The sequence below is a fragment of the Drosophila takahashii genome, unplaced genomic scaffold, assembly GCF_030179915.1.
Source record: "Drosophila takahashii strain IR98-3 E-12201 unplaced genomic scaffold, DtakHiC1v2 scaffold_68, whole genome shotgun sequence".
Classification (NCBI taxonomy): domain Eukaryota; kingdom Metazoa; phylum Arthropoda; class Insecta; order Diptera; family Drosophilidae; genus Drosophila; species Drosophila takahashii.
In genome coordinates this window covers 1-26,332 of record NW_027221747.1, presented here as the reverse complement: position 1 = coordinate 26,332, position 26,332 = coordinate 1, and the positions used below count along the sequence as shown (strand labels likewise).

At 37.7% G+C, this 26,332-nt stretch overlaps 6 non-coding genes across 6 annotated transcripts; all 6 read right to left on the bottom strand.

Annotated features, from left to right (window-relative positions):
• Positions 1–5,311: 5,311 nt before the first annotated feature.
• LOC138914627 (large subunit ribosomal RNA) lies at positions 5,312–9,268 on the bottom strand. The gene has a single exon (XR_011420451.1). It is a non-coding gene; the product is annotated as a large subunit ribosomal RNA (ribosomal RNA).
• Positions 9,269–9,666: 398 nt separating this feature from the next.
• LOC138914628 (5.8S ribosomal RNA) lies at positions 9,667–9,845 on the bottom strand. The gene has a single exon (XR_011420452.1). It is a non-coding gene; the product is annotated as a 5.8S ribosomal RNA (ribosomal RNA).
• Positions 9,846–10,466: 621 nt separating this feature from the next.
• Positions 10,467–12,461, bottom strand: LOC138914630 (small subunit ribosomal RNA). Its single transcript, XR_011420454.1, has one exon. It is a non-coding gene; the product is annotated as a small subunit ribosomal RNA (ribosomal RNA).
• Positions 12,462–18,659: 6,198 nt separating this feature from the next.
• On the bottom strand, positions 18,660–22,616 carry LOC138914631 (large subunit ribosomal RNA). Its single transcript, XR_011420456.1, has one exon. It is a non-coding gene; the product is annotated as a large subunit ribosomal RNA (ribosomal RNA).
• Positions 22,617–23,014: 398 nt separating this feature from the next.
• Positions 23,015–23,193, bottom strand: LOC138914626 (5.8S ribosomal RNA). The gene has a single exon (XR_011420450.1). It is a non-coding gene; the product is annotated as a 5.8S ribosomal RNA (ribosomal RNA).
• Positions 23,194–23,814: 621 nt separating this feature from the next.
• On the bottom strand, positions 23,815–25,809 carry LOC138914629 (small subunit ribosomal RNA). Its single transcript, XR_011420453.1, has one exon. It is a non-coding gene; the product is annotated as a small subunit ribosomal RNA (ribosomal RNA).
• Positions 25,810–26,332: the final 523 nt, after the last annotated feature.

Sequence of the window (26,332 nt, the reverse complement as noted above, 5' to 3'; positions counted from 1 at the left end):
TTGCCATCTGTGCAGTAGGCACTGCTCCATACGCACCATCTTCTCTTCCCAGCTTAGACCAGTGAGGTCTTCACTATACAGCAGATCGTAATCCTCCAACGGGTATCCACGCTTAAGCTTGTATTTAACTGCCATTTGCATGGCAGCCAAATCAAACGGGGGAACGCCAGCAAGAACCTGCAGTGCCACAGTGGACACTGTTCGGCATACCGGAAGGCATCCAAGAAGGATAAGCCTCTGGCAGGCAATGAGGTGCTCTCTGGCCACTTCTTGCCGCGTCGTAGTGACATACCATACCGAGGCACCAAACAGTGCACAGGGCACCATGAGTCCGGCATAAATGGTCCGCCTGGCTCGAGGACTGAGGCCCCAGTCTGCTCGAAGCACACGCGCCAATGCTGCAACGACTCCAGCCATACGCTGTCGGAGATTTCTGACGTGCTCGAGGAATTTCAAGCCTTCGCTGACTGTGATGCCAAGGTACCGGCAGCTGCTAACATACGTAAGTTTGCTCCAGCAAATTTTACCGCAGGTGTGCGTCGAAGCACTCCATTCGGGCCACGAGCGAGTAGCTTTCTTGGTTCCTTTAGCAGCATAATAACCGTCTTGCTGGTGGAAACGGCAACGCCGACTTCCATCCCCCACGTTTCAACGATGGACATTAGTTGCGCTCCTTTTGTCTCCAGCGCGAGCCGGGAGTTTCCCTCGACGAGAAGCAGCAGATCATCCGCGTACGCACTCAGTGTGCAGTACGACTCAAGGCGTCGTAGCAGTACATCCATCAGCAGGTCCCAAATAAATGGGCCGCTGATTGACCCCTGCGGACAACCTCTAGTTACGGGACATTAACGGTCTCGTAACTGCTTCGGATTTCTGCGCTCCTGCCGGAGAAGAAGCTCTGCCACAAGCTCATCTCTCGGCATCCCAACTCGGCCAATCGGCGCAGTGCAGCACTCCACTCCACGTTGTCGAAGGCTCCCTTGAAGTCCACGAAAATGCCGAGCACGTATCTCGCCGGGCTGGCGTGAACACTGCTCTTCACGTGCATCCAAGCATCCTCCACACAACGTCCTTGACGAAAACCGAACTGCCATCTGCAGCCTTCCGGAAGAACTTCTCTCACACGATCAACCATTATGGCCTCTAGCACCTTACCGAAGACCGGAAGTAGGCAAATTCCGCGGTACGACGATGGCTCACACCTGTCCTTGTCGGGTCCCTTGAGCAGAGCCACAACACGTGGGCATTTCCACTCTGCAGGGAAGTACCCCGACCGGATGCAGTTGGAATATATCGCCGTTAGGTGCTGAGGTATGGCGCGCCACACAGCCTTGCAAATCGTTCCGTTGATGCCGTCCATGCCAGGCGAGCGTTTGCTCTTCAACCTGGCGACACAAGCACCAACCTCAGAAACTTCCAGTGGCGGTGGGAGTTCCTCCGCTATGGCAATCGGTGCATCGGACTCCGCAACCGGAAAGAAGTTGCGGAGGAGCACACGCGCACAGTCACCCCAATTGGTGACCAGCTCGCCATTAACGCGAAGGCACCCAATCTCCGTCCGTTTCTTGCGACCTCGGCACATCTTGTAGACGCGCCCCCAGGGATCGTGTGAATTTTCTCCCACGAAGCGTCTCCAGCTGTCCTCCTTTGTCCTCAGGATGAGCTTCTTGTAGGCGGCTGAGGTACGTCTCAGCTCGACCACAATTAGCTCGGCCACGTCATCGTGACGACGACGTCTGGCATCCTGAAGACGGCGCCTAAGTCTCCTGACATCGCGGCGCATCGCGCTTAGGTCAGCGGTCCACCAACCTGGTCTGGATCTCGGCGATCCTGCCGTCCTCCTACCCAAAACAAGATCGCACACTTCGTGGACGATCCTGCGAAGGGTAGAGACTTGTTGGTCCAGCGGCGATTCTGAGAAGTCTTCCGGAAGTTCGGCTGCCCTACTCACCATTTCCTGCTCGAACAACCGCCAACGTGCATTGGAGAAGTTCCAGGACGGCACCGGAGCTAGGCTCTCAACGGCTGTATCGGTCGTCAAGTTGGCCACAACAGTAATGATGTTGTGGTCACTTAACTCCCAATTGTCCACTCTCCACTCATATGTGGCCAGCATAGATCCTGCAGTGTTGGCGATCGTCACGTCGATGTCGCTCCGTCCGTTCATGGACTCGAACGTATACACCGAGCTTGGCTGGTTTAGAACCGCAGCTCCCTTTTCCACAATCCACAGAGACAGCAGCTCACCCCGATTGTAGTTAGCAAGTCCCTCCGCGTTGGGAGGAAGCTTGCTAAACCACATGGGGGATGCTGCATTCGCATCAAGGCCAAGGATTGCGGGAGTTCTGCTGGCCAGCAGCAGGACCGCATCCAAGTACGTGAGGTACAAGGGTAAGTCGCCATCAAACTGGCAATATGCGGAGCATAGAAGGATTGAGCCAAATCCTCCTATAATTTTCACGCATACGCCGTAATCCGTGGTGAGGGGCTCCACTTGCATACAGATGACATCCTGGTGATTCACTAGGATGGCTGCCTTTCCTTTCCTATCGGTAAAGCTCCTGATACCTTCCGGCAGCTCATCCATCCTCCCGTTGCTCACATCGACGTAGGGCTCCTGCAACAGTGCGAACAGGCACCTGCTTTCACGCAATCGGACTCCGAGCTCGATGGTCGCAGCTCGTCCTTTGCCACAGTTTGCCTGGATGAAGCTAAACATGGTTAGTGTCTAGCATTCACCCGCGCCAGCACCGCCGCATACACAGGGCACCCAGCAGACAGCATGTGATGTGCTGACGGGTAGCCCTTGAAGCGGCAATTTCGGCAGTCCACAGGGTTGGGACAGCCCCGCGCACTGTGGCCAACCTGCCCGCACTGTCGGCACACCTTGTCCTTCTCGGACATCCTGCAGCTCGCAACCTTGTGGTCGAAACCAACACACCTGTGGCAGGCGTAGGTTCGTACCAAGGCACGGCAGTTGTAGGCAAACCATCCTATGTATGCCTTTGCTCCGTCGAGAACGTCCAAGCCCACTGGGTCGACCTCCAGCGTCACGGTCACCGTGGCGCCATTGGCCTGCGACCAGGGCTTTTCCAGACGCACAGCCTTCTTGAACTCCGCCAGTTCCATCCTGTCGGCAAAGTTGTTTTTATACAACTCCGCCATAAAGTCCTCGGGCTTGTGGGCGGTGTCCACATCCCGGATCTCTATCCTCGGCTTCAGTTGTGGGGTCCTGCTGATTTGCAGCCCAGCCTCCTGGAACTTTTTGTTGGCCATCACCTGCTTCAGCTCGCCTGAAGACGGGGTACGTATGACCGCACCACCACGTGCCAGTCCTCGCACCTCGTGCACGCGAACACCCAGCGCTGGGGCGATCTCCTTTCGCACCTTCTCAGCGAGCTGCTTCCCCGAGATATTCGGGTCCGCGCTGTGCACGACTGCCGACCAGGTCTCCCGCGGCTTACGCGGCAGTGGGACCGGTGCAGCAGAGGGCTGGGGCAGGCTTGGGTATGCAGCTGAATAAGACGGCGCGGTGGCAGCAGGAACCGGTCGCTGGGGTGGCGGCGGGAGCGTCTTAACCGACTGCTTAAAGCGGTCTTCAAGCACGGCGTTCCGAACATTCAGCGCGGAAATCAACGCCTCGTATCTCGCTGTGATACTCATCACTTCCTTGATGGCGCTCTGTGAGAGGCGGGCCGCGGAGTGCAACACAAATGCCTCCCTTATCGCCGCCAGCTCTTCAGCGACGCGGCCTGAGCCTGCTTTTACAACCTCCATGGCAAAGTCCTCCGATTTGTGAGCAACGGGCGAGGGGACAACGACCTCAGCTCCAGCGGCGGCAGCGGCGATCCTGGCGGCAGCAGCATCCGCGATCCTTGCGGCAGCAGATGCGGTGGCATCATTGTCAGGAGTATGGCCAGGGGCGGCAACGGGCCTACCAGCGGGTGCAGGAGGCGGCGGCATCTCGAGAGAATCAAGATCCTCCTCGACAACGGGCTCTGGGCCACCAGAGGCCCCATCCACAGCCGGCACCTTGGCTCGCGACGCATCGCGGGTCTTCCCCTGATGGCCGCGTTTCCCTCTAGGGCGACCCCTACCCCGACCTGTAGCGCTGCTACTGCGACTGCTCGCCGACTCGCTTCCGGACTCGATGGTGTCCATTGCGGACGACATCTATCGGCAACAAACAACCACCCAAAAATATAACTTAGTAAAGTAACTCACCAAATTATATTTCAAGCGATCTGGCAGCACTTAGCAATGGCACCAACCACTTAGTCCGTACACACTCCCGCTAGCACAGCTGATCGTACGAGAGAAATCCCGCACTTGTGCCTAACGCCTCTCTCCAGAGAGCACTCACGAGAGCGCACTCTCTCAACGCACGTGGCGCAATGGAAAATTCCCAATTCGAAAAACTGCGAATTTCCACCCTTATCCTCACTTTTCCAACTCGATTCTCACAACCAGCCGTTCACCTTCACAAACCGCAAATTTTAAAACGCTTTCCAGCGCCGAAACTCACGAAAATACCCGACTCTAAGCAGCACGACTAAAAGCACGTCCGTTCAGTTGGCTACCTTAAGAGGTACATATACTTGCATATGTCTCTTACTTGTATGTTCGGACTTAGAATATTTTTATACACGTCACTAATAGGATGACGATTCAGTTGGCTACCTTAAGAGGTACATATACTTGCATATGTCTCTTACTTGTATGTTCGGACTTAGAATATTTTTATACACGTCACTAATAGGATGACGATTCAGTTGGCTACCTTAAGAGGTACATATACTTGCATATGTCTCTTACTTGTATGTTCGGACTTAGAATATTTGTATACACGTCACTAATAGGATGACGATTCAGTTGGCTACCTTAAGAGGTACATATACTTGCATATGTCTCTTACTTGTATGTTCGGACTTAGAATATTTGTATACACGTCACTAATAGGATGACGATTCAGTTGGCTACCTTAAGAAGTACATATACTTGCATATGTCTCTTATTTGCATGTTCGGACTTAGAATATTTGTATACGCGTCACTAATAGGATGACGATTCAGTTGGCTACCTTAAGAGGTACATATACTTGCATATGTCTCTTACTTGTATGTTCGGACTTAGAATATTTTTATACGCGTCGCTAATAGGATGACGATACATATGGCTACCATTGTTAAATATATTTAAATAAAATTTATTTAAATATAATTATTATTTTATATATATATATTTTATATATATATATATTCTGACTTAAAAAAGCCAAACAAAATAAACACAATTAAATTTATGTTTATTATCGAATCATCAAGCAAAGGATAAGCTTCAGTGGATCGCAGTATGGCAGCTGCTCAACCACTTACAACACCTTGCCTGTTACAAAAGTCGTTTACAATTGATTCTAGGCTTTGTCATTGTATTAAATAATGCTTTTATATGTAACTAGCGCGGCATCAGGTGATCGAAGATCCTCCCAATTTACTATGTTACAAATTACATTGGCATCACATCCATTGTCGTTTATAAAGTAAATTATAAACTTTAAATGGTTTAGAAGCCATACAATGCAAATTGCCCCTTATTTATCATTGCAGTCCAGCACGGATACGACCTTAGAGGCGTTCAGGCATAATCCAACGGACGTAGCGTCATACCACTGTTCGCTCGAACAAGTATTGTGCCATTGGTCCGTACCTGCGGTTCCTCTCGTACTACGCAGGAATGCTGTCGCAACAACGTTTTGTCATTAGTAGGGTAAAACTAACCTGTCTCACGACGGTCTAAACCCAGCTCACGTTCCCTTGCATGGGTGAACAATCCAACGCTTGGTGAATTTTGCTTCACAATGATAGGAAGAGCCGACATCGAAGGATCAAAAAGCGACGTCGCTATGAACGCTTGGCCGCCACAAGCCAGTTATCCCTATGGTAACTTTTCTGACACCTCTTGTTAAAAACTCTTTAAACCAAAAGGATCGATAGGCCGAGCTTTTGCTGTCCCTGTGTGTACTGAACACCGAGATCAAGTCAGCATTTGCCCTTTTGCTCTATGTGTGGTTTCTGTCCGCACTGAGCTGGCCTTGGGACACCTCCGTTATTATTTGAGAGATGTACCGCCCCAGTCAAACTCCCTACCTGGCAATGTCCTTGAATTGGATCATACCTGAGTAATTGGAGTTATACCAAATTTTCAAATCAAAAATACATAAATGCACCGTTTTATTAAAGAATTTGTTTGCGATTATATAACAAACTCGTGATACTTTGATCAAGAAGCTTGCATCAAAACCCAATACCATAAGATATAATAAATATATCCGTATAATGGCTAGGAAATGATACACGTTCCATTTAATCAAGTAAGTAAGGAAACAATAAGAGTAGTGGTATTTCATTGACGATACCAAACCGAAGTCTAATATCTCCCACTTATTCTACACCTCTTATGTCTCCTTACACTGCCAGATTAGAGTCAAGCTCAAAAGGGTCTTCTTTCCCCGCTAATTATTCCAAGCCCGTTCCCTTGGCTGTGGTTTCGCTAGATAGTAGATAGGGACAGTAGGAATCTCGTTAATCCATTCATGCGCGTCACTAATTAGATGACGAGGCATTTGGCTACCTTAAGAGAGTCATAGTTACTCCCGCCGTTGACCCGCGCTTACTTGAATTTCTTCACTTTGACATTCAGAGCACTGGGCAGAAATCACATTGTGTCAACACCCGCTAGGGCCATCACAATGCTTTGTTTTAATTAGACAGTCGGATTCCCCAAGTCCGTGCCAGTTCTGAATTGATTGTTAATTGATAATCGTTATAATTAATAAGAACTAATTGGTTTGACCCAATTAGTATTCTTAAAAATTTTAGCAAGAAAGTTCCACAATTGGCTACGTAACTAACTATCCGGGGAACAAGTAACTAACATAAATGCTAGAAACTCTATTTACCCAGAACGAGCACATAAACCATGTTATTGTTTCCCAATCAAGCCCGACTATCTCAATCTTCAGAGCCAATCCTTATCCCGAAGTTACGGATCTAATTTGCCGACTTCCCTTACCTACATTATTCTATCGACTAGAGACTCTTCACCTTGGAGACCAGCTGCGGATATTGGTACGGCCTGTTGAGAAGTTTGCGTGTCCCCACTATAAATTTTCAAGGTCCGAGGAGAAAATATCGACACAACAGTATATATCATGCTCTTCTAGCCCATCTACCATATCTCTCTGCGAAAGACTTCCATGGTAGTACGGCTATAAAACAGAAAAGAAAACTCTTCCGATATCTCTCGACGGCTTCTTTATGGTCGTTCCTGTTGCCAGGATGAGCACGAGGCCCATATTTAATAACAAACGGATACTCAACAGGTTACGGAATTGGAACCGTATTCCCTTTCGTTCAAAATTATTCAAGTATATTATATTAGCTTGATTTGTATATATTGCGTTTTTGGTTTTACTTGAAAATTTTCGGCTTTCGCCTTGAACTTAGGACCGACTAACTCGTGATCAACCACTGTTCACACGAAACCCTTCTCCACTTCAGTCCTCCAAGGTCTCATTCGATTATTTGCTACTACCACCAAGATCTGTACCAATGGCAGCTCCATGCAGGCTTACGCCAAACACTTCTACGCATACCATTGTACCTTCCTACTCACTAAAGTTTCAAAATTTATATCACAAGTAATATAAATCATCTACTTTAGCGGTAATGTATAGGTATACAACTTAAGCGCCATCCATTTTAAGGGCTAGTTGCTTCGGCAGGTGAGTTGTTACACACTCCTTAGCGGATTTCGACTTCCATGATCACCGTCCTGCTGTTTTAAGCAACCAACGCCTTTCATGGTATCTGCATGAGTTGTTAATTTGGGCACCGTAACATTACGTTTGGTTCATCCCACAGCGCCAGTTCTGCTTACCAAAAGTGGCCCACTGGGCACATTATATCATAACCTTAAACTTCATATCAAGAAAGTTAAGGTTCTTACCCATTTAAAGTTTGAGAATAGGTTAAGATCGTTTCGACCCTAAGGCCTCTAATCATTCGCTTTACCAGATAAGATTATTTTATATAATATTAAAATGCACCAGCTATCCTGAGGGAAACTTCGGAAGGAACCAGCTACTAGATGGTTCGATTGGTCTTTCGCCCCTATACTCAATTCTGACAATCGATTTGCACGTCAGAACTGTTTCGGTCTTCCATCAGGGTTTCCCCTGACTTCAACCTGATCAAGTATAGTTCACCATCTTTCGGGTCACAGCATATATGCTCAAGGTACGTTCCAGTTAGAGGCATAAATAATATAAATATCATTATACATAACTATATAGAACGCCCCGGGATTGTGTTAATTATCTATAAATAGTTAAAAAACTAATCCCATTATTAGTCAAGTTAATTACGCTATTAGGTTTATATCCCAATAACTTGCACATATGTTAGACTCCTTGGTCCGTGTTTCAAGACGGGTCCCGAAGGTATCCTGAATCTTTCGCATTGTTAATCCTACAAGTGCATATAATAAACACAAAAATCAATGATAATCATGCCATTATATAATTCCGAAAAATTAACGCACTGTATTCATATAAATCTATCAGCACTTTATCAAATTAATAACATTTATTCTGTGTTAAAATGCAAGCAATTTAATTTGAATAAACTATAAGTTATATTTTATGATAAATTTGGTATGCTAATAGATTACAATGTCCTTATATGGAAAAAATGCACACTATTATCATAATATTGTTTAAATATTACAATTTTAATGATGAATTTTCCATAACGGATATTCAGGTTCATCGGGCTTAACCTCTAAGCAGTTTCACGTACTGTTTAACTCTCTATTCAGAGTTCTTTTCAACTTTCCCTCACGGTACTTGTTTACTATCGGTCTCATGGTTATATTTAGTTTTAGATGGAGTTTACCACCCACTTAGTGCTGCACTATCAAGCAACACGACTCTTTGGAAACATCATCTAGTAATCATTAACGTTATACGGGCCTGGCACCCTCTATGGGTAAATGGCCTCATTTAAGAAGGACTTAAATCGTTAATTTCTCATACTAGAATATTGACGCTCCATACACTGCATCTCACATTTGCCATATAGACAAAGTGACTTAGTGCTGAACTGATTTCTTTTCGCTCGCCGCTACTAAGAAAATCCTTGTTAGTTTCTTTTCCTCCCCTAATTAATATGCTTAAATTCAGGGGGTAGTCCCATATGAGTTGAGGTTGTATATAACTTTTATTTGCAATTAATTCTTTATATATAATGATAAAACATTTTATTAAATTCGTTTAAAGCTGACGTATATATATATTAATGGCATTTATTTGTAACGAATTAACGAAGAATAATAATATTGTCAACGTTTTTCATATTTCAAATCATTAATAAGAGACAATTCTAGATAATATTTTATGCTAGACATTTCTCAGTATTATTTGATTGAAAAAGAAAATATTCCTCTTCGTTTTTCTCAAAGTTTAATTACTATTGTGAGATAATGTTTTTCATATATTTGTTAATATTATGAATAAAATAATTAAATTATTTTTATCCAATAATATACCATATGCTTATAAAATTTTATTATAAAATTTGTATAAACAACTTAATTAGCATAGTCTTACAACCCTCAACCATATGTAGTCCAAGCAGCACTATAAAATTAATTAAAGTACATAACAGCATGGACTGCGATATGCGTTCAAAATGTCGATGTTCATGTGTCCTGCAGTTCACACGATGACGCACAGTTTGCTGCGTTCTTCATCGACCCATGAGCCGAGTGATCCACCGCTTAGAGTTTTATAATATTGGTTTTAAATTTGGTCAAATATGTTTTTATTGAAAGAAATTAAAAATACACCATTTTACTGGCATATATCAATTCCTTCAATAAATGTATTTATATACCTAAAATAAATGCTGCGAAATGTCTTAGTTTTATATAAACAATATATATCAAAGTATTATTTGTAATGGCATTTGTTTGTTAATATATATTGATAATTTTATATAAAACATTAACCTGAAACCAGGTACAACATTGTATATTTTAGGTTGTTGCATTATCCAATGTATGATCATCATCAAATTAGTTGGCCAATACATCTCGCAACGCGTGTATATTATGGTCCATATACACACAAAAGTTTATAATAAATATATAAAATATATTTTATTATATTAATAATTCGATTTGCTTGTTCGAATTTTAAGTTTGTTTCTATTTAATTTATTTGTAATAATATTATATTATTACAATATTTCGATTTGCTTGTTCGAAATTTATTTGATCTTTTACTTTTAAGATCATATTTTTGGTATAATTATTATTATAATTATTATGTATATATATATATATTGGTAATTTGTATTAAATTTGTATTAACAAATTTTTTTATTAACGGTAAGGATATTATACAATAATGATCCTTCCGCAGGTTCACCTACGGAAACCTTGTTACGACTTTTACTTCCTCTAAATAATCAAGTTCGGTCAACTTTTGCGAAACAACCGTAACACACAAGGCGTCACAGTGATCACGTCCGGAGACCTCACTAAATAATTCAATCGGTAGTAGCGACGGGCGGTATGTACAAAGGGCAGGGACGTAATCAATGCGAGTTAATGACTCACACTTACTGGGAATTCCAAGTTCATGTGAACAGTTTCAGTTCACAATCCCAAGCATGAAAGTGGTTCAGCGGTTTACCCGGACCTCTCGGTCTAGGAAATACACGTTGATACTTTCATTGTAGCGCGCGTGCAGCCCAGGACATCTAAGGGCATCACAGACCTGTTATTGCTCAATCTCATTATTGCTAGACGCAATTTGTCCATTTAAGAAGCTAGTGTCCTTATAATGGGACAAACCAACAGGTACGGCTCCACTTATATAAACACATTCAAACACAATAAACATTTTACTGCCACCATGAATGAAGGCTATATAAGCTTCAACACCATAATCCTGAAGATATCTATTTAATATATTTGAGTCTCGTTCGTTATCGGAATTAACCAGACAAATCACTCCACGAACTAAGAACGGCCATGCACCACCACCCATAGATTCGAGAAAGAGCTATCAATCTGTCTTACACACTTATGTTCGGACCTGGTAAGTTTTCCCGTGTTGAGTCAAATTAAGCCGCAGGCTCCACTCCTGGTGGTGCCCTTCCGTCAATTCCTTTAAGTTTCAGCTTTGCAACCATACTTCCCCCGGAGCCCAAAAGCTTTGGTTTCCCGGGAAGCGACTGAGAGAGCCATAAAAGTAGCTACACCCAATTGCTAGCTGGCATCGTTTATGGTTAGAACTAGGGCGGTATCTGATCGCCTTCGAACCTCTAACTTTCGTTCTTGATTAATGAAAACATCTTTGGCAAATGCTTTCGCTTAAGTTAGTCTTACGACGGTCCAAGAATTTCACCTCTCGCGTCGTAATACTAATGCCCCCAAACTGCTTCTATTAATCATTACCTCTTGATCTGAAAACCAATGAAAGCAGAACAGAGGTCTTATTTCATTATCCCATGCACAGAATATTCAGGCATTTGAAGCCTGCTTTAAGCACTCTAATTTGTTCAAAGTAATTGTACCGGCCCACAATAACACTCGTTTAAGAGCACTAATGCAGGTTTTTAAATAGGAGGAACATATGAAAAAATACAAGTATTTAAACACATATAAGAACTCCACCGGTAATACGCTTACATACATAAAGGTATAGTACTAACCACAATTGTAAGTTGTACTACCCGTATGAAGCACAAGTTCAACTACGAACGTTTTAACCGCAACAACTTTAATATACGCTATTGGAGCTGGAATTACCGCGGCTGCTGGCACCAGACTTGCCCTCCAATTGGTCCTTGTTAAAGGATTTAAAGTGTACTCATTCCAATTACAGGGCCTCGGATATGAGTCCTGTATTGTTATTTTTCGTCACTACCTCCCCGAGCTGGGAGTGGGTAATTTACGCGCCTGCTGCCTTCCTTAGATGTGGTAGCCGTTTCTCAGGCTCCCTCTCCGGAATCGAACCCTGATTCCCCGTTACCCGTTGCAACCATGGTAGTCCTAGATACTACCATCAAAAGTTGATAGGGCAGACATTTGAAAGATCTGTCGTCGGTACAAGACCATACGATCTGCATGTTATCTAGAGTTCAACCAATATAACGATCTTGCGATCGCTTGGTTTTAGCCTAATAAAAGCACATGTCCCATAAGGTTCATGTTTTAATTGCATGTATTAGCTCTAGAATTACCACAGTTATCCAAGTAACTGTTAACGATCTAAGGAACCATAACTGATATAATGAGCCTTTTGCGGTTTCACTTTTAATTCGTGTGTACTTAGACATGCATGGCTTAATCTTTGAGACAAGCATATAACTACTGGCAGGATCAACCAGAATAATGTTTTCGTTCATATTTCATTCATATTTTTTGAATAGAAATTAGTAATATAAATATAATAGATTTTATTTCCATATTTATATGTTCGGTTTTTCTTAAATATTGATTTTAATTCAATATTTTTTTTTTTGCTTTGTGAAATAATTCTATTTTAATTCGAATACGGCCATTTTTATATGGCATTCGTATACGTTCTTTAATTTTTACTTGTTTCGCCACTAATATAACAAGTTTATAATTGATGTTAAAGAAAAAGTACAACTTTTTTATAACACAATTTTCAATATATATTGTTCTTTCTATAAGTTTTTATTATATTATATATACATATTTCATTCTAAAATATCATTTTTGTTCAACATACATAATTTGTATCCACACATGTACAATTTTTGTTTAACCAATATAAATATTGAGTTAAATCATTTGCATTTTGATGATAAATTTAAAATTTATCTTTTCCATATAACTCTCTGGTAATATATGATATAAAACCGAGCGCATATGAAATTATTTTGATCACTAATATTGCAATTATATTTTATTATAATGCTTTTTGTAAACACATTGTACCGGCAAGCGATACTCTGTGCCCAAACGACAGGGGATATAATAATTTAATATAAATTATCATATATACCTGCCACCAAAGATTAACGATAAAAGTCGGAAACAATTTGTTATTCTATATATAATAGAAACTTGACCTCTGTTTCACCTTATTATCATGGGTTTATAATATTAACCGCGTAGCCAAGTCTTAATTTCATTTAAGAAACAAATTTATACGGATAATATTTTGATTTTAATATATGTTGTTCTATTGATAACAAAAGTATATATTATAATATATTTTGTTCAATAGTAGATGGACTACTTACTGTACCATCCTTATTATATTATTATATATTAATTATATCATATATATATATAATTATATGTTCATATAATATTATTATATATTACTATATATCATTCCATACTATTTTATTATTATTATTGATATACATTATATTGACAACAGCATATGATATTCATATGGTTTGTTCAATAATTAATTGGTGGACAACCACTGACCATCCTATAGTAGTTTTTGGCCACGACGTCTAAATATCGAAATTATTTAATTCCGTTTGCCACCCATACGATAGATATTAACTATCTATAATAATAATGTGTACGCATAAAATATTATATGTATATATATAGACCAACAGACAAGCACTTCACCCTATAGTAGTTTTTGGCCACGACGTCTATATATCGGGCATATTTAATTCTCTTTGCCACCCAACCAAAGATATTCACTTTTTTATATAAAGTATTATTTGATCATATTAATATAACCAATTATTTCTGCCATATTCATATAATTTCTTTATGAATTATTTTTTGGTCATATCCATATAATCTATATGCCGTATCCATATAATGAATACGGCATATCCATACAACTAGCCATATTTGTATGTCAATGTATATTTTATTATACATTTTTTTTCTTTATACATATAATATGGTATTTCCATATCGCTATAATTGAATTATATGTATAAGATATCATTTATATATAGCATTGCCAAAATAATATGATAAACATAAATTTTGAACAATACGGCCGGTCGGCGAGCACTGCCTCCCTATATATGTTTTTGGCCACGACGTCTAAATATTGGGTATTTTTCGTACTGCGGCCCCGGTGTATGTAAATTGGGCATATTTCGTACTGATGCCAACATATCTATATGACTCATTATTTTCTTCCATATCAATATAACTTCTTTTATTTCCATATTCAAGTAATTTCTTTATTTGCCATATCAATATAAAATATTTTTTGGTCATATTTATATAATCTATATGCCGTATCCATATAATGAATACGGCATATCCATACAACTAGCCATATTTGTATGTCAATGTATATTTTATTATACATTTTTTTTCTTTATACATATAATATGGTATTTCCATATCGCTATAATTGAATTATATGTATAAGATATCATTTATATATAGCATTGCCAAAATAATATGATAAACATAAATTTTGAACAATACGGCCGGTCGGCGAGCACTGCCTCCCTATATATGTTTTTGGCCACGACGTCTAAATATTGGGTATTTTTCGTACTGCGGCCCCGGTGTATGTAAATTGGGCATATTTCGTACTGATGCCAACATATCTATATGACTCATTATTTTCTTCCATATCAATATAACTTCTTTTATTTCCATATTCAAGTAATTTCTTTATTTGCCATATCAATATAAAATATTTTTTGGTCATATTTATATAATCTATATGCCGTATCCATATAATGAATACGGCATATCCATACAACTAGCCATATTTGTATGTCAATGTATATTTTATTATACATTTTTTTTCTTTATACATATAATATGGTATTTCCATATCGCTATAATTGAATTATATGTATAAGATATCATTTATATATAGCATTGCCAAAATAATATGATAAACATAAATTTTGAACAATACGGCCGGTCGGCGAGCACTGCCTCCCTATATATGTTTTTGGCCACGACGTCTAAATATTGGGTATTTTTCGTACTGCGGCCCCGGTGTATGTAAATTGGGCATATTTCGTACTGATGCCAACATATCTATATGACTCATTATTTTCTTCCATATCAATATAACTTCTTTTATTTCCATATTCAAGTAATTTCTTTATTTGCCATATCAATATAAAATATTTTTTGGTCATATTTATATAATCTATATGCCGTATCCATATAATGAATACGGCATATCCATACAACTAGCCATATTTGTATGTCAATGTATATTTTATTATACATTTTTTTTCTTTATACATATAATATGGTATTTCCATATCGCTATAATTGAATTATATGTATAAGATATCATTTATATATAGCATTGCCAAAATAATATGATAAACATAAATTTTGAACAATACGGCCGGTCGGCGAGCACTGCCTCCCTATATATGTTTTTGGCCACGACGTCTAAATATTGGGTATTTTTCGTACTGCGGCCCCGGTGTATGTAAATTGGGCATATTTCGTACTGATGCCAACATATCTATATGACTCATTATTTTCTTCCATATCAATATAACTTCTTTTATTTCCATATTCAAGTAATTTCTTTATTTGCCATATCAATATAAAATATTTTTTGGTCATATTTATATAATCTATATGCCGTATCCATATAATGAATACGGCATATCCATACAACTAGCCATATTTGTATGTCAATGTATATTTTATTATACATTTTTTTTCTTTATACATATAATATGGTATTTCCATATCGCTATAATTGAATTATATGTATAAGATATCATTTATATATAGCATTGCCAAAATAATATGAAAAACATAAATTTTGAACAATACGGCCGGTCGGCGAGCACTGCCTCCCTATATATGTTTTTGGCCACGACGTCTAAATATTGGGTATTTATCGTACTGCGGCTCCGGTGTATGTAAATTGGGCATATTTCGTACTGATGCCACCATATCCATATAACTTATTTTTTGTTCTATATCTATATAATTATTTTTTTTCCATACCTATAACTATTAAACTGATTTTTTTCCATATCCATACTTGAACTTATTATTTTTCCCATATCCATATAACTCGTTTTTTCCAAATCCACACTAGAATTTAGTATTTATCCCATATCCATATAAATCATTATTTACCATATCAATATAAATAATATTTTTCCATATTCATACTAGAACTTATTATTTCTTTAATATCCATATAACTCAATATTTTTTCATATCCATACTAGAACTTATTCTTTTTCCCATATCCATACTAGAACTTATAAATTTTCCCATATTCATATAACTAATTTTTTTCATATCCATACTAGAACATTATATTTTTGCCATATCTATATAACTCATTTTATTCCATATCCATACTAGAACTTATTATTTCTTTAATATCCATATAACTTAATATTTTTCCATATCCATACCAGAACTTTTTATTTTTCCCATATCCATAGAACTAATTTTTTTCATATCCATACTAGAACTTAATATTCTTCCTATATCCATATAACTTATTATTTACTATTACAATATAATTAATTTTTTCCATATCCATACTAGAGCTTATTATCTCTTCAATATCCATAAAACTCAATATTTTTTCATATCCATACTAGAACTGATTATTTTTCCCATATCCATACTAGAACTCAGTATTCTTCCCATATCCATACTACAACTTAGTATTTTTTATATGCATATAACTCATTATTTAGCATATCAATATAACTAATTTTTTTCCATATCCATACTAGAACTTATTATTTCTTTAATATCCATATAACTCAATATTTTTTCATATCCATACTAGAACTTATTAATTTTACAATATCCATACTAGAATTTATAAATTTTCCCATATTCATATAACTAATTTTTTTCATATCCATACTAGAACATTATATTCTTGCCATATCTATATAACTCATTTTATTCCATATCCATACTAGAACTTATTATTTCTTTAATATCCATATAACTTAATATTTTTCCATATCCATACCAGAACTTTTTATTTTTCCCATATCCATAGAACTAATTTTTTTCATATCCATACTAGAACCTAATTTTCTTCCTATATCCATATAACTTATTATTTTCTATTACAATATAATTAATTTTTTCCATATCCATACTAGAGCTTATTATCTCTTCAATATCCATAAAACTCAATATTTTTTCATATCCATACTAGAACTGATTATTTTTCCCATATCCATACTAGAACTCAGTATTCTTCCCATATCCATACTACAACTTAGTATTTTTCCCATATGCATATAACTCATTATTTAGCATATCAATATAACTAATTTTTTTCCATATCCATACTAGAACTTATTATTTCTTTAATATCCATATAACTCAATATTTTTTTATATCCATACTAGAACTTATTATTTTTCCCATATCCATACTAGAACTTATAAATTTTCCCATATTCATATAACTAATTTTTTTCATATCCATACTAGAACATTATATTTTTGCCATATCTATATAACTCATTTTATTCCATATCCATACTAGAACTTATTATTTCTTTAATATCCATATAACTCAATATTTTTTCATATCCATACTAGAACTTATCATTTTTCCCATATTCATATAACTCATTTTTCCATATCCATACTAGAACTCTGTATTCTTTTCCATATCCATATAACTCATTTTTTTTTCATATCCATACTAGAACTTATTATTTTTCCCATATCCACATAACTCATTTTTTTCATATCCATACTAGAACTTGTTATTTTTCCCATATCCATATAACTCATTTTTTTCATATCCATACTAGAACTTAATATTATTTTCATATCCATATAACTCATGTTTGGACTTGGAATATTTTTATACACGTCACTAATAGGATGACGATTCAATCATCTATTTTAAGAGGAACATTACTTGCATATGTCTCTTACTTGCATGTTCGGACTTAGAATATTTTTATACACGTCACTAATAGGATGACGATTCAGTTGGCTACCTTAAGAGGTACATATACTTGCATATGTCTCTTACTTGTATGTTCGGACTTAGAATATTTTTATACACGTCACTAATAGGATGACGATTCAGTTGGCTACCTTAAGAGGTACATATACTTGCATATGTCTCTTATTTGCATGTTCGGACTTAGAATATTTTTATACGCGTCACTAATAGGATGACGATTCAGTTGGCTACCTTAAGAGGTACATATACTTGCATATGTCTCTTATTTGCATGTTCGGACTTAGAATATTTGTATACGCGTCACTAATAGGATGACGATTCAGTTGGCTACCTTAAGAGGTACATATACTTGCATATGTCTCTTACTTGTATGTTCGGACTTAGAATATTTGTATACACGTCACTAATAGGATGACGATTCAGTTGGCTACCTTAAGAAGTACATATACTTGCATATGTCTCTTATTTGCATGTTCGGACTTAGAATATTTTTATACGCGTCACTAATAGGATGACGATACATATGGCTACCATTGTTAAATATATTTAAATAAAATTTATTTAAATATAATTATTATTTTATATATATATATTTTATATATATATATATTCTGACTTAAAAAAGCCAAACAAAATAAACACAATTAAATTTATGTTTATTATCGAATCATCAAGCAAAGGATAAGCTTCAGTGGATCGCAGTATGGCAGCTGCTCAACCACTTACAACACCTTGCCTGTTACAAAAGTCGTTTACAATTGATTCTAGGCTTTGTCATTGTATTAAATAATGCTTTTATATGTAACTAGCGCGGCATCAGGTGATCGAAGATCCTCCCAATTTACTATGTTACAAATTACATTGGCATCACATCCATTGTCGTTTATAAAGTAAATTATAAACTTTAAATGGTTTAGAAGCCATACAATGCAAATTGCCCCTTATTTATCATTGCAGTCCAGCACGGATACGACCTTAGAGGCGTTCAGGCATAATCCAACGGACGTAGCGTCATACCACTGTTCGCTCGAACAAGTATTGTGCCATTGGTCCGTACCTGCGGTTCCTCTCGTACTACGCAGGAATGCTGTCGCAACAACGTTTTGTCATTAGTAGGGTAAAACTAACCTGTCTCACGACGGTCTAAACCCAGCTCACGTTCCCTTGCATGGGTGAACAATCCAACGCTTGGTGAATTTTGCTTCACAATGATAGGAAGAGCCGACATCGAAGGATCAAAAAGCGACGTCGCTATGAACGCTTGGCCGCCACAAGCCAGTTATCCCTATGGTAACTTTTCTGACACCTCTTGTTAAAAACTCTTTAAACCAAAAGGATCGATAGGCCGAGCTTTTGCTGTCCCTGTGTGTACTGAACACCGAGATCAAGTCAGCATTTGCCCTTTTGCTCTATGTGTGGTTTCTGTCCGCACTGAGCTGGCCTTGGGACACCTCCGTTATTATTTGAGAGATGTACCGCCCCAGTCAAACTCCCTACCTGGCAATGTCCTTGAATTGGATCATACCTGAGTAATTGGAGTTATACCAAATTTTCAAATCAAAAATACATAAATGCACCGTTTTATTAAAGAATTTGTTTGCGATTATATAACAAACTCGTGATACTTTGATCAAGAAGCTTGCATCAAAACCCAATACCATAAGATATAATAAATATATCCGTATAATGGCTAGGAAATGATACACGTTCCATTTAATCAAGTAAGTAAGGAAACAATAAGAGTAGTGGTATTTCATTGACGATACCAAACCGAAGTCTAATATCTCCCACTTATTCTACACCTCTTATGTCTCCTTACACTGCCAGATTAGAGTCAAGCTCAAAAGGGTCTTCTTTCCCCGCTAATTATTCCAAGCCCGTTCCCTTGGCTGTGGTTTCGCTAGATAGTAGATAGGGACAGTAGGAATCTCGTTAATCCATTCATGCGCGTCACTAATTAGATGACGAGGCATTTGGCTACCTTAAGAGAGTCATAGTTACTCCCGCCGTTGACCCGCGCTTACTTGAATTTCTTCACTTTGACATTCAGAGCACTGGGCAGAAATCACATTGTGTCAACACCCGCTAGGGCCATCACAATGCTTTGTTTTAATTAGACAGTCGGATTCCCCAAGTCCGTGCCAGTTCTGAATTGATTGTTAATTGATAATCGTTATAATTAATAAGAACTAATTGGTTTGACCCAATTAGTATTCTTAAAAATTTTAGCAAGAAAGTTCCACAATTGGCTACGTAACTAACTATCCGGGGAACAAGTAACTAACATAAATGCTAGAAACTCTATTTACCCAGAACGAGCACATAAACCATGTTATTGTTTCCCAATCAAGCCCGACTATCTCAATCTTCAGAGCCAATCCTTATCCCGAAGTTACGGATCTAATTTGCCGACTTCCCTTACCTACATTATTCTATCGACTAGAGACTCTTCACCTTGGAGACCAGCTGCGGATATTGGTACGGCCTGTTGAGAAGTTTGCGTGTCCCCACCATAAATTTTCAAGGTCCGAGGAGAAAATATCGACACAACAGTATATGTCATGCTCTTCTAGCCCATCTACCATATCTCTCTGCGAAAGACTTCCATGGTAGTACGGCTATAAAACAGAAAAGAAAACTCTTCCGATATCTCTCGACGGCTTCTTTATGGTCGTTCCTGTTGCCAGGATGAGCACGAGGCCCATATTTAATAACAAACGGATACTCAACAGGTTACGGAATTGGAACCGTATTCCCTTTCGTTCAAAATTATTCAAGTATATTATATTAGCTTGATTTGTATATATTGCGTTTTTGGTTTTACTTGAAAATTTTCGGCTTTCGCCTTGAACTTAGGACCGACTAACTCGTGATCAACCACTGTTCACACGAAACCCTTCTCCACTTCAGTCCTCCAAGGTCTCATTCGATTATTTGCTACTACCACCAAGATCTGTACCAATGGCAGCTCCATGCAGGCTTACGCCAAACACTTCTACGCATACCATTGTACCTTCCTACTCACTAAAGTTTCAAAATTTATATCACAAGTAATATAAATCATCTACTTTAGCGGTAATGTATAGGTATACAACTTAAGCGCCATCCATTTTAAGGGCTAGTTGCTTCGGCAGGTGAGTTGTTACACACTCCTTAGCGGATTTCGACTTCCATGATCACCGTCCTGCTGTTTTAAGCAACCAACGCCTTTCATGGTATCTGCATGAGTTGTTAATTTGGGCACCGTAACATTACGTTTGGTTCATCCCACAGCGCCAGTTCTGCTTACCAAAAGTGGCCCACTGGGCACATTATATCATAACCTTAAACTTCATATCAAGAAAGTTAAGGTTCTTACCCATTTAAAGTTTGAGAATAGGTTAAGATCGTTTCGACCCTAAGGCCTCTAATCATTCGCTTTACCAGATAAGATTATTTTATATAATATTAAAATGCACCAGCTATCCTGAGGGAAACTTCGGAAGGAACCAGCTACTAGATGGTTCGATTGGTCTTTCGCCCCTATACTCAATTCTGACAATCGATTTGCACGTCAGAACTGTTTCGGTCTTCCATCAGGGTTTCCCCTGACTTCAACCTGATCAAGTATAGTTCACCATCTTTCGGGTCACAGCATATATGCTCAAGGTACGTTCCAGTTAGAGGCATAAATAATATAAATATCATTATACATAACTATATAGAACGCCCCGGGATTGTGTTAATTAGCTATAAATAGTTAAAAAACTAATCCCATTATTAGTCAAGTTAATTACGCTATTAGGTTTATATCCCAATAACTTGCACATATGTTAGACTCCTTGGTCCGTGTTTCAAGACGGGTCCCGAAGGTATCCTGAATCTTTCGCATTGTTAATCCTACAAGTGCATATAATAAACACAAAAATCAATGATAATCATGCCATTATATAATTCCGAAAAATTAACGCACTGTATTCATATAAATCTATCAGCACTTTATCAAATTAATAACATTTATTCTGTGTTAAAATGCAAGCAATTTAATTTGAATAAACTATAAGTTATATTTTATGATAAATTTGGTATGCTAATAGATTACAATGTCCTTATATGGAAAAAATGCACACTATTATCATAATATTGTTTAAATATTACAATTTTAATGATGAATTTTCCATAACGGATATTCAGGTTCATCGGGCTTAACCTCTAAGCAGTTTCACGTACTGTTTAACTCTCTATTCAGAGTTCTTTTCAACTTTCCCTCACGGTACTTGTTTACTATCGGTCTCATGGTTATATTTAGTTTTAGATGGAGTTTACCACCCACTTAGTGCTGCACTATCAAGCAACACGACTCTTTGGAAACATCATCTAGTAATCATTAACGTTATACGGGCCTGGCACCCTCTATGGGTAAATGGCCTCATTTAAGAAGGACTTAAATCGTTAATTTCTCATACTAGAATATTGACGCTCCATACACTGCATCTCACATTTGCCATATAGACAAAGTGACTTAGTGCTGAACTGATTTCTTTTCGCTCGCCGCTACTAAGAAAATCCTTGTTAGTTTCTTTTCCTCCCCTAATTAATATGCTTAAATTCAGGGGGTAGTCCCATATGAGTTGAGGTTGTATATAACTTTTATTTGCAATTAATTCTTTATATATAATGATAAAACATTTTATTAAATTCGTTTAAAGCTGACGTATATATATATTAATGGCATTTATTTGTAACGAATTAACGAAGAATAATAATATTGTCAACGTTTTTCATATTTCAAATCATTAATAAGAGACAATTCTAGATAATATTTTATGCTAGACATTTCTCAGTATTATTTGATTGAAAAAGAAAATATTCCTCTTCGTTTTTCTCAAAGTTTAATTACTATTGTGAGATAATGTTTTTCATATATTTGTTAATATTATGAATAAAATAATTAAATTATTTTTATCCAATAATATACCATATGCTTATAAAATTTTATTATAAAATTTGTATAAACAACTTAATTAGCATAGTCTTACAACCCTCAACCATATGTAGTCCAAGCAGCACTATAAAATTAATTAAAGTACATAACAGCATGGACTGCGATATGCGTTCAAAATGTCGATGTTCATGTGTCCTGCAGTTCACACGATGACGCACAGTTTGCTGCGTTCTTCATCGACCCATGAGCCGAGTGATCCACCGCTTAGAGTTTTATAATATTGGTTTTAAATTTGGTCAAATATGTTTTTATTGAAAGAAATTAAAAATACACCATTTTACTGGCATATATCAATTCCTTCAATAAATGTATTTATATACCTAAAATAAATGCTGCGAAATGTCTTAGTTTTATATAAACAATATATATCAAAGTATTATTTGTAATGGCATTTGTTTGTTAATATATATTGATAATTTTATATAAAACATTAACCTGAAACCAGGTACAACATTGTATATTTTAGGTTGTTGCATTATCCAATGTATGATCATCATCAAATTAGTTGGCCAATACATCTCGCAACGCGTGTATATTATGGTCCATATACACACAAAAGTTTATAATAAATATATAAAATATATTTTATTATATTAATAATTCGATTTGCTTGTTCGAATTTTATGTTTGTTTCTATTTAATTTATTTGTAATAATATTATATTATTACAATATTTCGATTTGCTTGTTCGAAATTTATTTGATCTTTTACTTTTAAGATCATATTTTTGGTATAATTATTATTATAATTATTATGTATATATATATATATTGGTAATTTGTATTAAATTTGTATTAACAAATTTTTTTATTAACGGTAAGGATATTATACAATAATGATCCTTCCGCAGGTTCACCTACGGAAACCTTGTTACGACTTTTACTTCCTCTAAATAATCAAGTTCGGTCAACTTTTGCGAAACAACCGTAACACACAAGGCGTCACAGTGATCACGTCCGGAGACCTCACTAAATAATTCAATCGGTAGTAGCGACGGGCGGTGTGTACAAAGGGCAGGGACGTAATCAATGCGAGTTAATGACTCACACTTACTGGGAATTCCAAGTTCATGTGAACAGTTTCAGTTCACAATCCCAAGCATGAAAGTGGTTCAGCGGTTTACCCGGACCTCTCGGTCTAGGAAATACACGTTGATACTTTCATTGTAGCGCGCGTGCAGCCCAGGACATCTAAGGGCATCACAGACCTGTTATTGCTCAATCTCATTATTGCTAGACGCAATTTGTCCATTTAAGAAGCTAGTGTCCTTATAATGGGACAAACCAACAGGTACGGCTCCACTTATATAAACACATTCAAACACAATAAACATTTTACTGCCACCATGAATGAAGGCTATATAAGCTTCAACACCATAATCCTGAAGATATCTATTTAATATATTTGAGTCTCGTTCGTTATCGGAATTAACCAGACAAATCACTCCACGAACTAAGAACGGCCATGCACCACCACCCATAGATTCGAGAAAGAGCTATCAATCTGTCTTACACACTTATGTTCGGACCTGGTAAGTTTTCCCGTGTTGAGTCAAATTAAGCCGCAGGCTCCACTCCTGGTGGTGCCCTTCCGTCAATTCCTTTAAGTTTCAGCTTTGCAACCATACTTCCCCCGGAGCCCAAAAGCTTTGGTTTCCCGGGAAGCGACTGAGAGAGCCATAAAAGTAGCTACACCCAATTGCTAGCTGGCATCGTTTATGGTTAGAACTAGGGCGGTATCTGATCGCCTTCGAACCTCTAACTTTCGTTCTTGATTAATGAAAACATCTTTGGCAAATGCTTTCGCTTAAGTTAGTCTTACGACGGTCCAAGAATTTCACCTCTCGCGTCGTAATACTAATGCCCCCAAACTGCTTCTATTAATCATTACCTCTTGATCTGAAAACCAATGAAAGCAGAACAGAGGTCTTATTTCATTATCCCATGCACAGAATATTCAGGCATTTGAAGCCTGCTTTAAGCACTCTAATTTGTTCAAAGTAATTGTACCGGCCCACAATAACACTCGTTTAAGAGCACTAATGCAGGTTTTTAAATAGGAGGAACATATGAAAAAATACAAGTATTTAAACACATATAAGAACTCCACCGGTAATACGCTTACATACATAAAGGTATAGTACTAACCACAATTGTAAGTTGTACTACCCGTATGAAGCACAAGTTCAACTACGAACGTTTTAACCGCAACAACTTTAATATACGCTATTGGAGCTGGAATTACCGCGGCTGCTGGCACCAGACTTGCCCTCCAATTGGTCCTTGTTAAAGGATTTAAAGTGTACTCATTCCAATTACAGGGCCTCGGATATGAGTCCTGTATTGTTATTTTTCGTCACTACCTCCCCGAGCTGGGAGTGGGTAATTTACGCGCCTGCTGCCTTCCTTAGATGTGGTAGCCGTTTCTCAGGCTCCCTCTCCGGAATCGAACCCTGATTCCCCGTTACCCGTTGCAACCATGGTAGTCCTAGATACTACCATCAAAAGTTGATAGGGCAGACATTTGAAAGATCTGTCGTCGGTACAAGACCATACGATCTGCATGTTATCTAGAGTTCAACCAATATAACGATCTTGCGATCGCTTGGTTTTAGCCTAATAAAAGCACATGTCCCATAAGGTTCATGTTTTAATTGCATGTATTAGCTCTAGAATTACCACAGTTATCCAAGTAACTGTTAACGATCTAAGGAACCATAACTGATATAATGAGCCTTTTGCGGTTTCACTTTTAATTCGTGTGTACTTAGACATGCATGGCTTAATCTTTGAGACAAGCATATAACTACTGGCAGGATCAACCAGAATAATGTTTTCGTTCATATTTCATTCATATTTTTTGAATAGAAATTAGTAATATAAATATAATAGATTTTATTTCCATTTTATATGTTGCGTTTTTCTTAAATATTTATTTTAATTCAATATTTTTTTTTTGCTTTTTGAAATAATTCTATTTTAATTCGAATACGGCCATTTTTATATGGCATTCGTATACGTTCTTTAATTTTTACTTGTTTCGCCACTAATATAACAAGTTTATAATTGATGTTAAAGAAAAAGTACAACTTTTTTATAACACAATTTTCAATATATATTGTTCTTTCTATAAGTTTTTATTATATTATATATACATATTTCATTCTAAAATATCATTTTTGTTCAACATACATAATTATTGTATCCACACATGTACAATTTTTGTTTAACCAATATAAATATTGAGTTAAATCATTTGCATTTTGATGATAAATTTAAAATTTATCTTTTCCATATAACTCTCTGGTAATATATGATATAAAACCGAGCGCATATGAAATTATTTTGATCA